This window comes from Mastigoproctus giganteus, chromosome 8 (assembly GCF_048544385.1).
Source record: "Mastigoproctus giganteus isolate SK-2022 chromosome 8, ASM4854438v1, whole genome shotgun sequence".
Taxonomy (NCBI): domain Eukaryota; kingdom Metazoa; phylum Arthropoda; class Arachnida; order Uropygi; family Thelyphonidae; genus Mastigoproctus; species Mastigoproctus giganteus.
In genome coordinates, this window is record NC_143582.1 from 161065498 (window position 1) to 161078017 (window position 12520).

Genomic DNA, 12520 nt, shown 5'->3' on the forward strand with positions numbered 1-12520 from the left:
TACCCAATTAATTCCTTTTTTTAAATTAGGTTGCAATACATCGGTCTGTGTAAGAAATGAGGTTGCTCACGGGGTCTGAAGAGACCCCGTGAGCCACGGGGTCTCTTCAGACCTTCAGCTCTCTTCAGCTCTCTTCTTTAGTGGACCACGGAGCCCAAAAATTTGGAACAAGCACTACCGCTAAACCACGGATGGGACACGTCTATAGTCAAGGCCAATACCGAATAAGCTGCCATTTGTGTACACAGTGCATGTGCACGGAACTAACAGTGTTTTCAAACTGCCTCTCCTCCTTTCTCCCTACTATTTCCCCTAGTCTGAACTGGCTCTACTGGCCCAAATAAATGGCATGCTGGTCCTAATACACCAAGTAAATTACGGTTAATTTATGCATTTTATTTGGTTCTTGCTCATTTGGTCTTAATAAGCTGCTGGTCCTAATATCCTGTGGTCCCGTTTTCTGGAATGCACTGTATTGTACACATTTTTTAAAGTACATACATGTGTACTTCAGAATATATAACAGTTAAAAGTTCCCTTTATTGCCTTCACAGATAGCAGATAGCATAGTGGTTATAATCACCTGTCCTCCTAAACTATGGTAAAAGACTGAGTTCAAATCCGTCAATGTCACAAGGAATTTTTGCCTTTTTTTCAGTGTGTCTAAGTTAGTCGGTCCAGAGGTGAGGGGTGTATGTCCCCCCCGTAAACTCGGGGGTTTTTGCAAACAGGCAAATCAACTGAAGACTATACATGATTACAGATACAGGGCATTAATTTCTTTTAGCACTTAACATAACTATCCTAAGCCCCTAATTAAAAAATGAATTCAGGAACAACCGTTTTTTTTTATGTTTCTTTTTTTTTTTTTTTTTAACATTTCTTTATTTGTATATATGCATAGTAATATTTATATTCAGCTTTTCTTTAAATTCATTTCATAAGTGGAGTATCTCAGGGTAGCCTTGTTAATAGAATTGTCATGCATATTTTTTTATGTAAAGTGTATCATGACTTGGTCTTTCCCTGTTTATGAAGTCAGTATTCATATCAAGACAACTACAACTTATTACAATAGTCAATTTTATTTCAATGGTCTAAGAAAATACAATATTTGACAAATTCTAGGACTAACTTGATTGCACACATGCCAAAGCATGTAGAACCATGAAAGCATGCTGATGGGATTCTTCCTCTCGCTCAGAACCTGAGAGGGCATAAATTCAAATTGAGGAAAGACAGATGTAGGATAGACGTGAGGAAATTTGCCTTTAGCCAGCGGGCGGTTGGTTGGTGGAACAGACTTCCATCCCTTGTCGTGGGAGTTGATAGCCTAAATAAGTTTAAGTCTCAGCTGGACAGGTATTTTGAACGGACAGAGGGGTGAAGTGGAAGTGATTTCTTTCTTTCTTTTTTTTTTTTTTTTTGGCTGATGCTGCATAAGCTTGCTTTCTTGCATCAAATGCCTCTACTAATGCTAATGCTAACCATGCTACAACATGCTATGGCAGCTAACCTATGCGAACTCTCTGCAAAGCTGCTTGTATGTTGTAAGCCATTCACATAAATTTGTTAGAGCTGTTGTGTTGTTAAATGCTTTCATTGCATTAAGCAGTAGAATAAAGAATGAACATTAAATTGAGGTGGTAAAACAATGCATGCTGTTTTCTGAAAAAGAACTGTTTGCAAGATTTTGGAATGACCACAAGGATCCTGAAGATGATGAGCACTTTAGAAGTCCAACACCCTTTGATCTCCAGAAATAGTCAAAGAAGTTTGCACATTGATTGCATTTATGAAATTGAACTGTTGAATGACTATGAATGATGGAAGAAAAATTCCTCTTGGGGAAGAGAAAAACGAATTCGTGCAAGTCTGACAGATGATTTGGAGAAATAGAAGATTTGTGCTAGATTCATTCTGCATTATTTGATAATAAACAAAATATTCTTGTATTCTAACCATGCAAACAGCTCATTCAAGCTGTTGTTACCTCCTTGCTCAATTCTATCATGAGTGATGAATTGTGTTATTTTATACAAATTCACAAAGAGACAGAACTTGTAATGGAGATCAACATGCTTCTTTCAGAGACAAATTTCATTTTCAAAAATCAAAAACTTTAGTGATGTTGATTGAAGTAATATGTGTAAGTTTTGGATTTTTTGGTTAAAAGAATTAACCAAGTGAGGCTTGGTTTCAAGAAAGAACTGGTTCCTGTTGGAACCAGTTCTTTCTTGAAACAGCAGTGCTCGGGTGCATTCTGTGCTAATTACAAAACAGTTTTTATCCCCCAGACTACTTGCCAAAATCAGGTCCACACCAAAAGGACAGTCATTTGATAGTGTAGAGGCCATTAATAGAAGTTTGACAGGAATTGGTGACAGTAAGTTCAAAGTGTGGTCTGCCAGGGTTCAGTGCTGGGCCCACTGTTGTTTTCTGTATTAATGATATTGATGAAGGTATATCTGGTTTAATGTCTAAGTTAGCGATACAGAGGTTGGCACTGTGGTTAATGACTGTAATCAAGGTATGCTATTCAACTAGAAAAATTAGGTAATTGGGCTACAAAATGGCAATTAAAGTTTAGCAATTGGCAAATGGAAGATGCTGTGTATGGATAGCAATAATCCCAGGTTAATGTACCAACTGTGTGGTATTACACTCAGGTTAGTGGAAAATGAAAAAGACCTGTGGTAATTGTGCAATTAGATTTGAAGTTCTCTGAGCACTGTAGACAGGCTGCCATAGGTCATAGGGTTTTGTCATTAATATACAGGAATTTTGTTAGTAGGTATAAGGAGATTATTATCCCATTGTAGAAGGCAGTGATTATGCCATATCTTGAGTATTTTATACAGGTTAGGAGCTCTCATTTTAGGAAGCATATAGACCTGCTGAAATAGGTACAGAGAAGAACAAGATTGGTGAGGGGAAGAACAGGGTGCTCTTAGCAAGACAGGTTTCATTTCTGAAAATTGCATTTGGAGACTAGGCACCTGCAATGTAATGTGATTGAGTTTAAGTCTTTGAATAGATTGAGCATGCCCATTGTAATGGCACAATGGTCATAAATTCAAATTGAGAAAGGAATAAATGTGCAGAAGTTTGCCTTCAGCCAGCGTATGGTTGATTATTGGAACAGACTTTCATCTGTTGTTATGGAAGTGAATAGTTTGAATAAATTCAGGAAAGAACTAGACAAACTGTTGAAAGGAATGGACAGCTTATATTGTTTTTTTAAGTTGGAATTTCCCCATGCTTGTGCATCACTTGCAACTGTGCTTGCTGAATTGATTGAATCAAAAATCTTGCAGTGTAAATTTCTTGCAGTGAAATTATTCAATTTCACTGCAAGAAATTTTATATACCAAGTCATTTATTTGTGTTGCGAAAGAGGAAAGGACTGAGGGATTGTTCGGTATAGCATGTAATTTCCTTATTGCAGAATAATTGTGGCCTTTCACACGCATGCGTGAGGACAAATAATCTCTATTTAAGATTCAAGCTCATATACTCTGTAATTTCAATTTGCCTCTAATTGTTTGGAGTAAATGGGAAGGAAACTCGACATGGGGAACAAAATTTTTAAATCAACTAGATGACTGTTATTTGTATCAACATGTCAGGGAAAGTACTAGAGAAAAGAATATCCTAGACCTCATCATCACACATGAATCAGATGACATAACAGGGCTGACAGTAGTGGAACCAGTAGAAGGAAGTGATCACGGAGTTCTACGGTGGATGATGACGAGAGAGGTAGCAGAAGTAAAAGGCAAAGGAATGGGTTTTAATTTCAGAAAAGGAAATTACGATGCCTTAAGGTACTACATGGCCTCTATTAACTGGGTAGATATCGCGCAGAGAATGAATACGATTGAACTGTGGTACGCTTTTAAAACAATCACAGATGCCTTGAATGCGTATATACCATTAAAAAAATACTCCACGAGAAGGGTTCCAAGTTGGATGAATAGTGAAGTTGCCGCATTACTTGAGCAGAAAAAGGTGGCATAGAAAGGTTATAGAGCAATAAAAAGTACTGAATCCTATAACAGCTACAAGGTGATGTGTAATAGAGCCACAGAAAAGGTTCGACAGGCAAAGGCAGTTTATGAGAAATCACTAGCAAAGAGAACAAAGAGGGGGGATAAAGAATTCTTCACATATATAAATGCCAAGAAGAGCAAGACAAACCAGATCGGACCTTTACATAAGGGAAAGGGGACAGTAATAAATACACCAGCTGCCGTTGCAGATGAACTCAAACAGTTATTTTGCATCGATATTTACAAATGAAAAACGTTTTGTGGCAATGGGAAATTGTGGGAGCGAAGTTAAAAAATATGTAATTAATGATATTGAAATTTCGCAAGATTATTTAATGAAAAAACTTTCGAGCCTACAGACCAGTAAGGCTCCTGGAGTTGATGGAATATACCCTATAATCTTAAGAGAGTCCGCAAGCGAGTGCATTGAACCATTGAGGCTAATTATGCGAGCATCACTAGACTCTGGGGAGATTCCCTTGGATTGGAAAAGTGCAAATGTGTCTCCCATACATAAGGGTGGCTCTAAAAGTGAAGTTGGAAATTATCGACCTGTCAGTCTGACTTCAGTAGTAGGGAAAATCATGGAGGCAATGATCAAGGGTGGAATTCAGGATCATTTGGATCGAATTGAAATTCTCAAGGATACTCAGCATGGTTTTGTAAAGGGAAAATCATGTTTAACAAATCTGGTTCGCTATTTCAAAAGGGTCACTCACGAGCTGGATTTAGGGAATAATTTCGACATTGTTTATTTAGATTTCAGCAAAGCTTTTGACTCAGTCCCACATGAGCGGTTGCTTTATAAGCTGGAACAGGTTGGAATCACTGGGAAAATCCTTAGATGGATAGAAGGATGGCTTCAGGGCAGGAGGCAGAGGGTTGTGATAAATGGCTATTCCTCAGATTGGGTTGATGTAAGAAGTGGGATTCCCCAAGGATCAGTATTAGGACCACTGTTGTTTTTAATTTTCATAAACGACATTGATGAAGGGATAGAGGGCGTGATGTCTAAATTTGCAGATGATGTTAAAATTGGTGGAGTAGTTAATGATCACTGTCAAGCTGAGCTTCTTCAGAGAGACCTAGAAGCCGACCGGGCTAGCCGAGTGGGTAAAGTATCTGCCCGGCAACCCAAAGGTCGCGGGTTCGATTCCCGCCTCGGGCTTGGATCAAAGTACTGCAAAAAACCTTGGGAGGTGCAATATGGCCACAGAAGCCGATGCGCCAACAACTACCAAATCAAAAAAAAAAAAAAAAAAAAGAGACCTAGATAGACTTCAGGAATGGTCAGAAAAATGGCAGCTGTGCTTTAATCCAACAAAGTGTAAGGTATTACACCTGGGAAACAGTAATCCCAAAAAAACTTATTCACTCGGTCAGACATGAAATTCTCTGAGCATTGTAAGCAGGTTGCAAGGAAGGCCCATGGTGTCCTATCGATGATCTATCGAACTTTTGCAAGTAGAGATAGGGACGTGATAATCCCATTATATAAGGCTTATGTTAGATCACACTTGGAATACTGTGTTCAAGTATGGAGACCGCACCTAAAGAAAGACATCGAGCTTCTTGAAAGGGTGCAAAGAAGGGTAACTTGCCTGGTGAGATCAGCAAAAGGGCGTCCTTATGAAGAAAGACTTCGAATATGTGGGTTGCAGAGTTTGGAAACTAGACACCTTAGAGGAGATTTGATTGAGGTGTTTAAGGCTCTGAGAGGCATCAGTAAAATGAATGAGAATCTTGAAATTTTCAAGATTATAAATGATGCTAGAACTAGGGGACATAAATTCAAGTTATGGGGGGGAAATGTTTAGATTGGACTGCAGGAAGTTTTATTTTAGCCAGCGAGTTATAAATTACTGGAATAAGTTGCCTTCACGGGTGGTAGAGGCCGACAGTTTGGGGAAATTCAAAGGTCATCTGGATAGTACTTTCGGGTAAGGGAAGCGCATAGGATGATAGGTTTAATTTCCTTTTTATTTATTTTTTATTTTATTTTTTTTATTTATTAATTATTATTATTTAGTTATTTATTTTATTTATTTTTATTTATTAATTATTATTATTTAGTTATTTATTTTATTTATTTATTTTTTTTTTTTGTTTTTATCATTGTTTTGTTCGGTTTTTTTTTTTTTTTTTTTTGGCTGGTGCAGCATAAGCCATAGGCTTTCTTGCACCATGCGGCCGTTACTAATACTAATACTAATTTCCATTCCTGCGATCACAACATACGGTCAAAAGGCACTGTCAGCTTCAGGAAGGAAAATGGTTTTTCAAAATTTGTTAAACTTTTTAAATTGATTTTTTGCTGTAATCATTTTGCGTTAATCTTTTATTCGTTTTAATTTCTGGTGAGTATCATATTGACATAAATTTCTCTTATTCTTCTACAAATATTTATCAACGTAGACCATCTATTGAGCATCATAGCTCTGTTATATACTATCAAATAGGTTTCAGTGTTATCACCCACCTTTGGCAAGGAGGGTGATGTCAGCAGTAATTCTTATGGAGCTTAGAGGTATCAGATGAAAGTAATCGCACAGTGAGTCATAGTATACTGAATGATATAATAGGTGGTTATAGAATGTGAGATAGTGGACAATATTTTTTTAGATTGCTTCTATTTTGTTAAGTAAACTCTTGGTATGAGGATTCTAGATGCGTGATCTGAATTCAAGAATTGAATGATTTTATACAATATGCTTTTATATAAGATAACAACATGTCTATAGTTTTTCAACTTATAAGGCATTCCCTTTGATAAATCCCAGTGTTTTGAATGCCTTGCTAGTGATTTTAGGAAATGGGCATCAAATTTAGAACTACCAGAGAAGAGTACCCTTAAGTTATTGACTTGGTCTTTCAGTGACCACGGAGTTAATATAGTGAATTTCATATTTTTAGTTGCAAGGATCTGTAGGATGAGAAAGAAATTACTTTACACTTGAGGAGTTAGAAGACAAGCTATGCAGTGGCAACAATGCATTGCTACATTGTTGCCACTAATCATTGAATGGTCCTTGTATTTTCATGTCATCTCTTTCCCTTATATTTTCCATCAGAAACAGAATACAACAAAAGTCTGCTTCAGTTACAATCCTTCTAGCATTGTGAAAACATCAGAAGAGTGATTTGTGTCCTTCAGTGCTTAAAGAGTGTTTTAACAGGTTAGCTTTCCTTGGGAGTAATTGATTTATTCTTATTGTTACTCAAGGCTAAGAATTTTTCTGGTATCAAAATTTAAGTATTATTCGTTTTTAGTGATAAAAGGAAGTTTTTAAAGTGGAGTTTCCAAGTCCACGATCAAGAAAGCTCAACTCAATGTTTATATATATTTTTTCAATTGATTTATTTAGTGTACCTACTTCATTTTGTCTGGTAACATTTTTTTTAAAAATTATATTCAAATAATTTTGTAGCAATTGCAATTTTTTAAGCATACCTTGATTAACTAAATAGTATAGTGCAGTACAGAAACAGATTTAGGAACTTCTCAAGGAAGACTTCAAATTTCAAAATGAATTTAAAGCCTACTTACATTAAATTTCTGAAAACTTAATGAGTTCATCCACTGGTCAGTTGGATGGTTGCACCTGTGGTCACAGAAATTTTGTCCATGAGATCTGCAGCTATTACATCCTTGTGGAAGCTAACGCAGCAAGCTGTACTCATATAGATTCTTATAAATGAAAGAACAGGAATATATATATCAATAACTCTCATCCATAAAGAGTTATTTGCAGCAACCCTTTTCTGGCTTTGAGTGCACTTAGCGAACTTCTTGACTTATTTCAAGTCAACATATTTTAGTTATTCACTTTCGACCTTGATTGCTAAATTAATTGATAATTTTATAATACTCATTAAGTGCTTGTTAAAACAAAACTCATTAAAATATAAAGCTTGTTAACTCATTAAAACTAAAATTGATTAATTACTAGTACTCATTAAATGCTCGGAACAATGTTTGTTCCACCTAAATGAAATATAACTTGTTAGTGCAGCTTTTTGATACAATAATTTTAATAGGAATATATCTTATTATAACTTAATTTTTAATTTTCTGAAATTTTGTTTTCTGGTAATTGATAGAAGATGAGTGAATAAATAATGTATGGAAATATTTCAAGAGAAATGATGATAAAGCACAATGCAATCTGTGTAAATAAATAAATCAAAGATGCTGTTAAAAAAAAAACTAGCATCATCGACAATAGCGGATTTACATTGGCACATGGTCAGTGTGCATACTATGAAACAAAATCAGAAAACTGTTCTGATTTTGTTAATGAATTATCAATGGTTTTAACATTTTGAAAATGACTAAGGCGCATTTAGGGCTAGAGCCTCAAGCTGCGAACAAATTTGTACTGTGTATTATGATGCTAAAGCACTTTATATATACCTAGTCCATTTTGAAAATGTTAAAACCATTGATAATTTTTTTCCAATTAGCAATGATAGCCCTACATTTGAAAAAATTGTTTCAGTGCTGGCTGCTAAAGATAATTCTGATATCTACCATTTGCAGTAGTGAATTTATTGAAACAGCTAAGATCTCAAGGCTTTACCTTGCCAAAACAACCATCCGATGTAAGGAAATTGATATGCAAATTTTATGAAATTTTAAAACAAATAGTATCAAAAATCAGTAAAATGAAAGCAGAAAATAAAAAAATTAGTCAATCCATAGATGAGTGGACTACTTTTCAAAATCGCTGATACCTGAATTTACATATATTATAATGCTGGCGACTGAAAATTTGGGTGTAATGCAAATACAGGGTTCTTTTTCTGCTGAAAAGACGATTGAATTACCAATTCAAAACTAAAAATATTCAGGATTAGTTTTGAAAAAGCTATTGTTTACTCAACAAGCAATGAAACCAGAGTCGTGGTAAAATTTGGAAAACTGGTCCTAGCTCACCAGCAGTTATTATTATTATTAGCTATATGGTGCAAGGAAGCCTGAGGCTTATGCTGCACCAGCCAGCCAGAGAGAGAGAGTCAAAAGTAGAAGGGAATCATGAAGCCCATACTCACCAGATGTGAACTCCTGGGGGTAGTTGTTATAATCATGTCATTCACTTGGCAGTTATGGAGATTTTTTATTCATCAAATCATGAAGCAAGTGACAATTGAGATGATGATGCCTTTGGAAACAGAACATGAAGTTGAAGATGAATTTGTTTTGAAAAACAAAAACGAATATATCGTAGTTGATCTATTTCTGGATGCAAGTATGTTCAGAACTGTACAGAAAATTTGTTAAATTGTGAAACTATTCAGGAAATCACCAGTACAAAATGCTATAGTACAAAGTTATATAAATTCTATAGGAAACAAAGAATTGTAGCTACTATTGGATTGCAAAACCTGTTGGAATACAATAGAAAATATGATAGAAAGATTTCTTAGAGTTAAATCTCCTATTTGAAGACATTTTCAGGATCTAAATTAAGCCATTTGTGAATATCAACGACTGATGAAGAAATAGCATAAAATATACTCAACGTTTTAAAACTGGTCAGGATAACATTTGAAGCTATAAGTTCCAAAGATTCTAATCTTTTAACTACTGAGAGTGTCCTTAAATTTTTATTTAAGGCTTTAGGAGAGAATGCTTCAGAAATAAGTGCAAAACTCCTCATTGCATTAAAAAAACAAATTGCCAAAAGAAGATATGTCATTGATTTCATTAAAAGTTCTTCAAGATGCCACTTTCCTTAATATAAGTGAAAAGGACAATTACTTTGCCAACAGTTTGAAAGGGAAAATTATCGGAAAAGCCAAAACAATCATGAAAAGACCTAAATTATTTAGATGACAAGAATAATGCTCAAGAACCAGGTGAAGAAATCTTGGAAATTATTATTATTAATAGCCACATGGTGGCAATTTTTTTTTTTTTTTTTTGGCTTATGCTGCACCAGCAAAAAAAAAAAAAAAATTTCCCACGTTATCCTGAGAGAGAAGGGAATCACCAAGAAGGCAAGGAAGAGAAGAATGATGATATCCAGTTCGGGACCCTGGATTTGCCAAGCCCATACTCACCAGAATGGTAAGTATGGGCCCCCGATGCATGGATAAGTAAGAGTCTGAATCAGAAATTGGTAGAATCAATCCATAAAAGCTTGATACCAAGCCAATTAATTTTTGATGGCTTCTTGTCATTATCCACTGTATATGAAGCAGTGGGAAAGATAACAACCAATTTGGAAAAACTAAAAAGTACAATTAAACTAATGTCAACTCAAACTGAAAGGAATCGCTCAATTTCAGGAAATTTTGTCTCCAGAAAAGGGCAAGATTATCAGATAAATCAATATACTGTCTGTTTCTTAAAAACATTACTTCTTGAAATGTAATAAAAACTAATGCATGGGTATAGCTGTTTTCCTTTTGATGCTTATAAGCTTGACTATGCTGTAATCCCATACAAGCCTTGAGATAATTCGAGAAAATTGCTGTTATATATCTCACCAAAAGGTAAAAAAAGGTGAAGTGCAGCCATTATCAATCTACTGCAGGATGGAAGCCTCCTCAACGATTCATGTTGTGAAGGAAATGGAAATCTGCCATGCTGGTCCAGTGCGGGTTGGCAGATGGACCGTATTTAGCAGTTAGGGGCTTGAACCCTGGTCTACTCAAAGAGTGTGTGCTACTGACCACTCAGCTATGGAGGCTTTCTCACCAACAGCAACATTTACAATAAGCTGCAACAGTTGATCTTTTAATTTTTCATTTTCAAAAAGGATTGTTAATTGTGAAGAAGGTGAGTTTTTAAGATAAAATTGAAGATCCCCTCCTTCCCCATCCACAAAATTCTATCTTATTTAAAAATTTCTCTCTGTCTCTCATATTGTGATATAAAAGAATAACTAGAAAGGTTTGTAATTTTAAAGTACCTCTTGCTTATATTTTGAAGAATGATTAAATAAACTTACATTTTTTGTTAAATTTTAAGTTTGTTATTTGTGATAACAAATTTTATAACCTTATCATCTTATCTTAGTTTTGTATAGTTCTCATTTCTATTAATTTTTGATAATTTTATTGATATATTATATTAAAAATACTTTTAATAAATATACAGTTCCCTTGATTACATCATCACTTTTTAAAAGAACAGTTTTTGGAAATTGTTCAAATGAGGCTATAATAGATTTAAATTGTTTTGACTTATTTGTAACCATGTGTAGACTGCTGGAATACAGTAGAGTTCAATATCCTAATAGCCTACTTTTAATGGCTCTTGGAGAAAAGGTGCCATGGGGTCTCTGGCCTAAATTTTGAAATGGGTTTTCAGTAGTATCTGAAAAGCCATCTGAAATTATCAGATAATCTAATCTGTTGAGATTTCAGTCATATTTATTAATTTTTGCCAGAGCCTTCTTGCACCATATGGCAAATACTAATACATAATTTCATTCTAAATTTATTTAAATTTTTAATGGATTTATACATTGTGTCCCTAGTATTTATAAATTGATACAATTTAAAAAAAAAAAAAAAAAAAAAAAAAAAAATTAATATAGGAAGAAAAAATTTTCTTGGCTGAATTGAATTTTCAGTTCATTTAAAGCATAACATTTAATTCAGTTCTAATTTCTGTCATTTAAAATTATATGAGGACTTTATAATTGATTTCTTTTTTTAAAAAAGTGACTGGTTAGGTCACAAATGAGTTGGAGCATTGTGTGGTTTTTGAGTAGTTTTTTTTTTTTTATTATTATTAATTATTATTATTTTCAGATTTTTTTGAAAATGAAAATTTGACACACTGAAATGTTTTTACATTTTAATTTGTTCTTATTTTGGTGCTTGTTATCCAATATTAGAGGTGAATTATTTTAAAAAAATTTCAAACTCATTACTTCTTTTTTTTGATATATTAGTATTTTCACCTATTTATTTGGCACTTGTTTCAATTTCATCAACTTATGGATCTGAATTCTGTTCAATTTTGGATTTTTGTAAGTCAAATTCAACAGAATTCATATATACAGCATCCTTTCTTGATTGATTTTTTTTTTTTTTTTTTTTTACTTGTCCTATTTTTATATCTTTTTTTTCTCCATATTCTTTCCTTTCACTTGCCATTTCTTCCATTTTTTTTAAATGCTATAATGCATAGCATTATAAAATAATGCCATTGCACTCCTGCAGTCAGAAGTGGGATTGCAAAAGCATATGCTCCTTGAGTACAACAGGTCGATCTGCCAACCCATACTGGGCCAGCATGGCAGCTTGTAGCCCATTTCCCCCAACATGACTTGTTGAGGAGACTGCCATCCTGCAGTGGATTGACAATAGCAATAGGATATTGTTTTTGTAGGTGTAATTTAGCAGTGATTTGTCATTCTGTATATTATTTCTCAATAGTCACTTTGTGTTCTGACCTTTTAATACTGTATTAGAGAAAATTTCATATGATTAAACAAAATTTGATTCGGTTT

General features: G+C 34.4%; 1 protein-coding gene across 1 annotated transcript in view; it reads left to right on the forward strand.

Annotated features, from left to right (window-relative positions):
• Clic (chloride intracellular channel protein 5) overlaps positions 1–12520 on the forward strand; it is a 76427-nt gene that overhangs the window by 21654 nt on the left and 42253 nt on the right. The window lies entirely within an intron of this gene.